We start from the raw sequence: 11,129 nt of genomic DNA on the forward strand, positions 1-11,129 counted from the left end.
CACTGCAAGCTCCACTTCCCTGGTTCACGTCATTCTCCTGCCTCAGCCTCCTGAGTAGCTGGGACTACAGGCGCCCGCCACCACGCCCAGCTAATTTTTTTGTATTTTTAGTAGAGACGGGGTTTCACCGTGTTAACCAGGATAGTCTGGATCTCCTGACCTCGTGATCCGCCTGCCTCGGCCTCCCAAAGTGCTGGGATTACAGGCAAGAGCCACGCGCCCGACCGGAAGTTACATTTAAACAAACTGTTCAGGTGGTTCTGCTGAATATGAAGGGGGAGAACCATGATTCTAGCCTGTACTCTCGGATCTCTGCTTGTCTTGCTCTTTATTGCACCAACTGAATGGGAATAATAGGAAAGCTCAACAAAGAAAAATGTCAAATGCTTCAGGAATTCTAAGAGGGAGAGCGAGGAACAGAAAAAGGAGAACAAAAAGGAGGAGGAAAAGAAATAAAAACTTTCATTCCTTTTCTTATAACCCAAGATCCCCCTTCCGTAATCCTGTAGCTCCTGCAGGTACTTAAATTTGGCCTCAGCGGCAGCAGCTGTGGATGTTGGAGTAAAGGACCTCGCGCTCCCTCTAGAGGCCGACAGTAATAAGGTCACGGAGAACTGAAGGGTAGTTGAAAGTGAGGTGAAAAGAGAGGCTTGTTAACTAACTCCCTTGGCATCATTCACTCTATAGTCTTCTAGCCCATCAGTTCTCAAAGTGTGGCCTGGGGAACCCAAAGAAGGGTCCACAAAGTCAAAACTATTTTCATGATAATATAAACATTTGCCTTTTATATTCTCATTATGAATATACAGAGATTTCCAGAGGCCACATGACATGCTGCATTCCCAACAGATGGAATATAGAAGCAGATATGAGAATCCAAACTTTTTTTTATTAAACCAGACATTACAGTTATTTAAAAACAATGTAGCTGAGCGCGGTGGCTCACGCCTGTAATCCCAGCACTTTGGGAGGCCAAGGAGGGTGGATCATTTGAAGTCAGGAGTTCGAGACCAGCCTGACCACATGGTGAAACCCCGTCTCTACTAAATATACAAAAAAAATTAGCCAGGCGTGGTGGTGCATGCCTGTAGTTCCAGCTACTCAGGAGGCTGAGGCAGGAGAATAGCTTGAACCTGGGAGGTGGAGGTTGCAGTGAGCCAAGATCACACCATTACACTCCAGCCTGGGTGACAGAGCAAGACTCTGTCACAAAAAAAAAAAAAAAAAGGCCGGGCACAGTGGCTCACGCTTGTAATCCCAGCACTTTGGGAGGCCGAGGCGGGCGGATCACGAGGTCAGGAGATCGAGACCACGGTGAAACCCCGTCTCTACTAAAAATACAAAAAAAAACTAGCCGGGCGTGGTGGCGGGCGCCTGTAGTCCCAGCTACTCGGAGAGGCTGAGGCAGGAGAATGGCGTGAACCCGGGAGGCGGAGCTTGCAGTGAGCCGAGATTGCGCCACTGCACTCCAGCCTGGGCGACAGAGGAGACTCCGTCTCAAAAAAAAAAAAAAAAAAAAAAAGCTGCTGTTCTAATTTTTTTTGAAAATATAGCTCTTTCTCATTTTTTTTTTTTTTTTTTTTTTTTGAGACGGAGTCCCACTGTCGCCCAGGCTGGAGTGCAGTGGCGCAATCTCGGCTCACTGCAGGCTCCGCCTCCCGGGTTCACGCCATTCTCCTGCCTCAGCCTCTCCGAGTAGCTGGGACTACAGGCGCCCGCCACCACGCCCGGCTAAATTTTTTGTAGTTTTAGTAGAGACGGGGTTTCACCGTGGTCTCGATCTCCTGTCCTCCTGATCCGCCTGCCTCGGCCTCCCAAAGTGCTGGGATTACAGGCGTGAGCCACCGTGCCCGGCTGCTCTTTCTCATTTTTAAAAAGTTATTTATATTAACATGTAATCGGTTTGTTATTACTTTTAAGTGAATGAATTAAACTTTTTGTTTTAACTTCGAATACAGTAAATATCTAAATATAATCAACATAAACAAAAACTCTGGGCTCCTCAATAATTTTTTTTTTTTTTTTTTGAGACGGAGTCTCTGTCACCAGGCTGGAGTGCAGTGGTGAGATCTTGGCTCACTGCAAGCTCCACCTCCCAGGTTCACGCCATTCTCTTGCCTCAGACTCCCAAGTAACCGGGACTACAGGCACCCGCCACCACACTCGGCTAATTTTTTTGTATTTTTAGTACAGACGGGGTTTCACCGTGTTAGTCAGGATGGTCTCGATCTCTTGACCTTGTGATTCACCCACCTCGGCCTCCCAAAGTGCTGGGATTACAGGCGTGAGCCACCGCACCCGGCTCCTCAATAATTTTTAAGAGAGGTGAGGGGTTCTAAGTTTAAAAAGTCTGAGAATCACTGTCTTCAAACTTGGCTGCCCATTGGGATCAACATAGGAAGATTGAAAATAATACTGGTGCCTGGATTCCACGCCCAGAGATCCCTATATAATTGTTCTGGTGTTTAGCCAGGGTATTGAGAATTTTTTAAGCTCTCAGGTGGTTCTAATGAGCAGCCAAGGCTAAGAACCACAGCCCTAGTCTAAGGATATTATGGATGTCAAAACAAACACGGCCATGGCTAAGGATGGAGAAAGCAAATATGGTCCATAACAGCAAATACAGACATAAGAGCAGGAAAGAGTAGACTATCATGTTACCCTAAAAGTACAACAGGACAAAGGGGATATTTTGTAGCTCTAGTAATCAGACAAAAAGTTTTTCTCCTGCCAAGGATGTTGGATTTATTCATACACCACTGCTTCACCAGATGGGAAAAAGGAAACTAGATTAAAATGCCACCTAGGTGAGGAATTGAGCAGTTTGGGAGACATAAAGTAATAAAATCTGTCCGCACAGCCAGACCTCAAACATAGGAATCAAACCAAAGAAATATGCAGAATGCTCTTCTGGTTCCAAAGAGTCCTGGTGAAAGCTAGGGGTGTAGGTTAGGGAGGGGGATTCAGTCCCACCAGGAAACACCCCAGGGTGTGAGGGACACAGGTTAATTTTTATAGCCTTCAGCCTCTCTCAGAAGATCAATTCTTAGCATGACAAGCATGTGCCAGGGGAGGAGGAAGTAGAGCTAAGTCCTTGGGCTTCAATTGGGTCCAGAGCTACGAAAGTGAAAAGGGTGATGATCAGACAACAGCTCTCAAGCTGAAAGAGCTCTCAAGCTTTCAGATAACCTGCTGCCCTTCAAAAACTTAAATGTTGCATTAGGATTTTCTACTCAGATATTATGCTCAGATTAAGCTTTGAAACTAAACATTCAATTCAGTTAAACAATTAGCTGTACACTAATTTACAATCATGGCAGCTACTATGAAGATGGTCTGTCTGTGGGTGGGAAGAAGATGAAAGAAAAGAGAAGCTCATAACAATTGTAATAACTAACATTTATTGAGTATTTACTATACCAGGTAATGTATTAAGAACTTTATATGCAGTCCGGGCACAGTGGCTCGCCTGTAATCTCAGCACTTTGGGAGGCCGAGGCAGGAGGATCACAAGCTCAGGAGATAGAGACTATACTGGTCAACATGGTGAAACCGCATCTCTACTAAAAATACAAAAATTAGCTGGGCATGATGGTGCATGCCTGTAATCCCAGCTGAGGCAGGAGAATCACTTAAACCTGGGAGGCAGAGGTTGCAGTGAGCCGAAATTGCGCTGCTGCACTCCAGCCTGGCGACACAGCGAGACACCATCTCAAAAAAAAAAAAAAAAAAAAAAAAGAACCAAGAACTTTATATGCATTATCTCATTTAATCCTCTCAAGAACATGGTGGCTAGGAAATTGAGGCTAGGTGGCAGCCTGCCTCCAAGATGACCACCAAGAATCTTATCTCCCTGAAATTCACACCTTCACATAGCCTCTTCCACGTTGAATCAGGGCTGGTCTGTGTGATCAATGGTATATGAAAGAAGTGACAGTGTGGGACTTCCAAGGCCACCTCATAAAATGCATTGTGTATTCCATTTTTATCTCTTGGATCACTTGTTTTGGAGGAAGCTGGCCGCCATATTGCTAGGACAATCAAACAGCCCTGTGGAGAGGCTCATATGGAGAGGAGCTGAGGCCTAAGGCCAAAAGCCAACATTAACTTGCTAGCCACATTAGTGAGTCACCTTAGAGAGGGATCCCCAAGCCTCAGACAAGCCTTTAGATGATCATAGCCCCTGCAAACATCTAACAGCAACCTGTGAAAAACCTAGAGCCAGAACTGCCCAGACAAGCTGCTCCCAAATTCCTGACCCACAGGAACTTTTTTCTTTTTCAGTGTTCCTGAGAAAACTGAGCCCACACTGCCCATGGCAGTAACCCTGATAATGTACCCTTCCTTATATTGATTTTCTCCTTCCCTGCTCGTTCTTCCAGTTCCCTTTCTCCTGTTTCCTGGGATCGCCTCCCATGTTCTACACCTGAGTTCTTTTCTCAGGCTCTGTTTTTGGGGAGAACCCAAACTAACACAAACATCATGAGAAGTGTGCCTTTTTAACAGATTCAGATGATCTCCTGCTAAAAGCATATTAACCAAGGAGTTTAAATTTAGAGAACAAGTCCATCCCTATAAGGTTTTGTTGTTGTTGCTGTTTTTCCTGGCTACCAAGAAAATAGATTTAGAGATTCCTGAAAGCTTCACCCAAATTGATATGCATGACTCAGTTTGATTTCATTGGTGTTTGTTACAATTTTCTTTTTTCTTTTTCTTTTTGTTTTTTAGAGACAGGGTCTCACTATGTTGCCTAGGTTGGTCATGAACTCCTAAACTCCAGCGATCCTCCAACCTCGGCCTCCTGAGTCACTGGGATTTCAGGCACAGACCACTGAACTTGTCTTTTATTGGCAATTTTCAACCATGAGTTTTTCCCACCTGCAGATTCTGACCTTGGAACTTTATTGTTAGTAAAATTTCTCCCAACTTCAAGGGCAGCTGCCCTGACAACTGGGCTTTTGGCCAGCGTGGCCTGTCTAGTCTTCCTGGAGTAAATTTTGACCAGAAACCAGAAATAATCAGGCTTTTAAAGAAGAATTTCTAAAGAAAGACTCTGGCTATTTATTGGCTCTTTTCTTGGGTCACTATAAAATCTTTCTTTGACTCTTAGCCAAGTCATGAATATTCTCTTGATGTCCTTGGTATCCCAGCTTTGGTCTGTGTAAAATATTATTGAACATAAAGACTTCCAGGAGAAGCTCTCAGAAAATCATATTAAGATATACGTATCTGCCGTACTTAAAAGCTGGATTGCGTTGAGTAAAGTGAGTGCAAATACTTTCCGACAGTCTGTTTCCAAAGGCTCTAAGTTGACTTGAAATCAGTCATTGGGGGTGCAGCTATTAGAAACAGTTATTCCTAGGGTGATCAATTCATTGTGATTTGCCTGCGCCCCTTCCCAGTTTTAGTACTAAAATTTCCATGTCCCCACATACTCTCAGTCCTGGGAAACCAAGATAGTTGAAGACACGACATATATCTGATGGTTATGTTTCCAGATTAGTTCACAGAAGCCTAATTAATCCTTGATATAATTGAAATTTAGTCCTGGATCATGGTTAAGATAAGACAGCTACTCTAGTAAGTTTGTAAATTTCAGGACTGATTAAGGAAAAGATGAGATGGCAATATTGCACAACAAGCTTATTCAATAGTGCTCTGACAGGGTTGCATAAGAAAGAAAGGAAGTTCCTCCTACCAAGAGCTGGTCTAGAGGCAGCTGTGGGCATGGGGCCACCACCCAGAAGGGAAGAGGGCAAGGGAGCTCTGAGTGGAGAGGAAAATGGAAGAGGAGGTACACGGGTCTAGGCAATGTCATTCAGCAGCAAGGTGGGGAGTCTCTGGGTCAGAGAGTTCTGAAGAGCAGCAGGTCTGTTGGGGTTTTTAGTAGCTACTGGATGTATCTTATATATGGCTAGCAGGTGTTGGGTGCAGTTTTGTGGGGTGTGCAAAGAAGTCAGGCTCTAATTGTCTAAAAATAGGCTTATTGGGGCTATATTTAAAGTAATATGTGTAAAAATTTTAATTGGTGCTGGCGGGCTTTGAGTTCATGGTCCTAGACTGCTGCGAAGAAGTGAACACATGAGGACCAAGAAACAGGGCCCATCTTTGACCCATTTACATCGCATATGCATTCAGATTCCTTTTTGTTTGTTTGTTTCCAGTTTCCAAAGGCTTTATTGGTAAATATCCTTCAGAAAAGAATGATCAATCTTGTTGCTTCCAAGTCAATGGAATGAAGAGCCGTGTCCAGGAACACTCCAAGCGGTGCTGATGGAGACTGCTGCTGTGTCCACCTCTTGTTCATAGGCCCAGTCATAAGCACAAGACTTGTAATCAACCAGCTATTCAGGTTAAGTTTTTCCCACCCACAGACTCTGACCTTGGAAATATTTAGTGCCATCAACTGTCTTGGTTTCCCAGGGCTGAGGGTATTTGGGGACATGGAGCTATAAACCATAGGCTGATTTATCTTTCAGCACTTTTTACTGAGTCACTGCCATGAATGATGTCCCTGCCAACCTGAATGCAGAAGTCACCATCAGTGGTGCCTGGCTTAGAATCCGTTGGATTGATCTCCCCAAGCATCACTCGGCCTGTCTCCACTACACTCAGTCCCTCCTCCATGGCCATGAGTTCATGTACTTCACCAGCCCAGGGAGGAATGGACAGTCTTTCAGGTCAGGGTAGCGCTGCTTCAGGTGTTCCTCAGAGGCCCAAAGGTGCAATCCCTTCAGCTCAAAGTGCTTCATGACATTGCCCAGAAGGCCCCACTGCACACCGTGTGGCTTCATGGCAATTAAGGTGCGCTCGAGGTTGGACACGGTCTGGGAAGCTCATGGGGCAGGCAGTGCCTGCACTGCAGGAGCTGAGAGCTGCAGTGACCTGCACTCAGATTTCCTATCATGGGCATTAGAACACATATCACTCCTGCTTCAGCCTTGCCAGTGAGAACAAGAATTCTCCTCTGCAGATAGCCCCTGCCTCACTCCTTCCCATTCTTCTGCTTCCTTCTTCGTACACCAGTGATGAATTTCCCACGACTTGGGGAGAAAAATCCAACTGGAAGCGGAAGGACATAGTAGTGGTGGTGGTGGGGGGGTGGTGGGGGGAGAGGAAGAGTTAGTGATGAATCATGAATACTTAGGTAATATAATGGGACAGGCCTGGGCAGGAAGAAACACTGGGGCAGGACAGTTTATGTGAAGAACAAAAATGCTGTTCTGGGAGATGTAGGTCAGAGCAGAGCCCTTAAGTCAAAACCACCAGCACTGTAGAGAGGAATATTTAAACAGCTTTTATTTTAATTCAGGCTGTCCCCACATCCAACCCCCCTTTTTTAATCTGCAGGAATCCTCCACCTTGTGTGGTGTCAGTGGGATGTGGTACCTCAACTCTTACCAAGGAATATCAGGATGAAGTCTTCCTCCTTCACGCCCATCATGGAGGTGGGGGCACATGACCCAAGCTGGTTAATCCAATGCCCAGGGACCAGAGGTGAAGAGCAGTTAGTATCTTTCACCGTGTACCACATGGTTATGGTACCCAGTGATAGAACAGGCATTCAGTACTGGCATGTCCTCTGGAAGTGGAGAGCTGATTTTAGATAGCCCCAGTCAGTTGCTGTTACTTGCATCAAGGAGTCCTGATTACATCATGACCTCTCTTTGATCCAGAAGCTGTAAATTTCTACATGCCTTCAGGCAAACTCAGCTCTGTCTTCAAATAAAATAGAGGCAAATCAGATACCTTTTTTCCCTTTAAAGACAAATTCCTTCCAAGGATTATCAATATGTTTATTAATCTCTTCTCTTTATGGGCAGAAAAAAGTCCCCATGAATTTAAAATGTGAAAATATTTTTATTGACTTAAAGATATAATAATTTTAGGGAAGCAAAATAGTTATGTTCAATTATTGTCACAGCAAGATGCCTGTAAAATTTACATAATTGGATTGAATGGCACTGTTAATGACTCTTCAGATATGTACAAATCTAGTCACACACTCTAAAATTTGCAGAGACAAATCAATTTAATATGCTTTATTCACTTTCTAAGTTTAACACTGGGATATATTCTGATTGAATAAAACATTCAGACGTGCTCTAATTTACATTTTGCCCACAAAATAATTTCCAGTTCTGCTTCATTCATACCATTGTTTAGTATTGCGGTTGTGTTCATCATTTCTTAGCAAGGAGGACATAAGTTTCATCTATTACCAGCTGAATGATTTGACTCAAAAGGCAATTAAAAATCACACTCTTGGGAGGCCGAGGCAGGTAGATCATGAGATCAGGAGATCGAGACCATCCTGGCTAACACAGTGAAACCCCATGTCTACTACTAAAAACACACACACACACACACGCACACACACACACATGCACACAAAATTAGCCGGGCATGGTGGCATGTGCCTGTATTCCCAGCTATTCGGGAGACTGAGGCGGGAAAATCGCTTGAACCCCAGAGGCGGAGGTTGCAGCAAGCCAAGATCACGCCACTGCACTCCAGCCTGGGCGACAGAGCAAGACTCCATCTCAAAGAAAAAAAAAAATCACATTCAACCTAGACAATGTCACCAATTGAGCCACAGGTCAAGCCCAGGTTTAATGTAAAAGAGGACCACACTGGGAGTAGGCATGAAAACTGAGAGTCATGGTTCATTGGACACCATCTTTGAATGACTCGCTTGGCCACCTGCTTTTTATTTTCTCTATAAAATGGATTAACTATTACCTGACTGTCAATCACTATCACTTTCAAGATATCTTCACTTAATAACAGGTTGTTATAAGGATTAAATAAAGCTTAGGAAAATTCTAGTGACTGCTCCCTATGGATGAACAGAGATAGACTCAAACTTGAAATGATACAAATCTAGTAGGCATAGAAAAATTCTGGATCCGAAGACTTCAGTGGGTTAAAAGGATGGACTTACTTCAGGAACATGCAATTCAATAGAGGTAGAAGAAAACTCCAACAGTTGGATCTATAAATACTAATGAAAAAATTGATGAGTAGATGCATGACTTAATAGACCAATGTAGAAAAGAATGAAAGGTTTAAGTAGATAATAAAACAGTGAGATACGAAGAACTAAAAATGCTTCATCCAGATTTTTTCAAATGCTTCAGTGGGACATAGTAGTTATCTTCAAATATGTGAAGACTTTCATATGCAGACATGGTAGGCTTGTTCTTGAAAGGGGTACCAGCGGGTTAGAGGTGAAAGTCTGCAAGAACAATTTTGGCTGCTCAAGAGATTTTTCCAACTTGGCAAGAATGGAAAGAACCTTGGGACATAGTCTTGAGCTGCCCATCACTGTCAGGGCTTAAACGAGATTGAATATTCATTGCTGGAAATGTCAAAAAAGGGATTCAAAGATCAGTCATCCGGCCAAGCAAGGTGATCTTTAGAGTGCCCTTCCAAACCTGAGATTCTAGATTTCCAAGCCTTGACTCTTAACACCTGTCATGGAACCATTATAGCACCATCTGCCCAATTTCCCCGCTGATGATTTCACCTGACTATGTAATCCTGGAAGAGGGTGTGATGCCCATTAACTTGTAGTTGGTTTACATAAGCTAGAGCAAGCTGTGTGGTTTGAATCCTGTATGTGTCCATAGGAATCTAAAATAATTGGCCAACTGTAAGCAGTGTTGTTGAATTTCATATTTGGTGAATATGTAAAATGCTTTGAATTACATTGAAAGTTCCTAGGTTAAATTTAATATGTTCATGGACATTCATTATTTTCTCATATTTCCACAAGTTAGAGATACCTTTCCAATGGACAAATCTTTGCCTTTTATCTTAAGGAGCTGAGGTGATTCAAGAAAGCCATTTGGAAGTTCTTAATTTTGTGTTTTTTTCCTTGTAAAATTGTCTTCACGAAGGAATTAAGTAAGCAATATTTGTTTGCATTGAGAATATAATTTTATTTACAACTGATCTATTGTAGAATTTGGGCTCAACCTAGGAAATTATTTTCCTCCATAAGAAAAAATATGTCCAGTTTCTTGCTAGAAAAATAATCACCTACTTTTTTTGTACATTTAAAATCATGAATTTCTATTCTACTGGTTGTCAAAATAAACATTTATTTTTTCCTCTGCCCTTGGCCCTTTTGGAGGGAGACTGGTCATTCCACAGTCGTTCATTCAAGCTTTGGCCACTAGGTGGAGTACTAGTTAAACATTGGCTGGCCTGCTTGTAATCTCACCTTACATTTGAAAAACGCCAATTTTTTAGTGTTGTTATCAAAAGGCCAATTTCATTCACTTTAAAATAATTGTACTTATTCTAGCATTTGTCTAACATGGAAGTATATATATATTTTATCTGATAAATAATTTTTTATGTTGTCCTGTAAGAAAATAAGCCACTTAATAAAATGAGTTCCTCATTAAGGGAGTTGTCACAAGCAGAGGCTAGACAACCACTTGGTGACAAGTTAGAATGACTTTTTCACTGTAAATATTTTCGTGTGTAGTATTTTCTGAAAGCAAGGACATTCTCTTACATAACCAGAGTGTGATGACCAATACCGTTATCTTACCCAGGGGGTGGCAAATTGTGGCCTGAGACTCAGTCAAATCCAGCCCACCATCTATTTTTGCAGGGCCCCCTAGATAAGAATGCTTTTAGATAGTTGAGCTCTTTCTTTCCTTTCTTTCTTTCTTTTTTCTTTTTCTTTCTTTCTTTTTCTTTCTTTCTTTCTTTCTTTTTTTTTCTTTCTTTCTCTTTCTTCCTTCCTTCCTTCCTTCCTTTTTCTTTCTTTCTCTTTCTTTCTTTCTTCTTTCTTTCCTTTTTTCTTTCTCTCTTTCTCTTTCCTTTCTCTCCCCTTCCTTCCTTCCTTCCTTCCTTCCTTCCTTCCTTCCTTCCTTCCTTCCTTCCTTCCTTCTTTTCTTTCTTCTTGCTCTGTTGCCCAGACTGGAGTGCAGTGGCACAATGTCGGCTCACTGCAACCTCCGCCTCCTAGGTTCAGACAATTCTCATGCCTCAGCCTCCTGAGTAGCTGAGATTACAGGTGTGTGACACCATGCCTGGCTAATTTTTGTAGAGATGGGGTTTCATCACGTTGGCCAGGCTGGTCTCGAACTCCTGACCTCAAGTGATCCAGC

The 11,129-nt window shown here is 43.0% G+C and overlaps 1 pseudogene; it reads right to left on the reverse strand.

Annotated features, from left to right (window-relative positions):
* Window positions 1-6,227: 6,227 nt before the first annotated feature.
* LOC129478518 (nucleoside diphosphate kinase B-like) lies at window positions 6,228-7,080 on the reverse strand (annotated as a pseudogene).
* Window positions 7,081-11,129: the final 4,049 nt, after the last annotated feature.

This window comes from Symphalangus syndactylus, chromosome 3 (genome assembly GCF_028878055.3).
Source record: "Symphalangus syndactylus isolate Jambi chromosome 3, NHGRI_mSymSyn1-v2.1_pri, whole genome shotgun sequence".
In the NCBI taxonomy this organism is placed as follows: Eukaryota; Metazoa; Chordata; class Mammalia; order Primates; family Hylobatidae; genus Symphalangus; species Symphalangus syndactylus.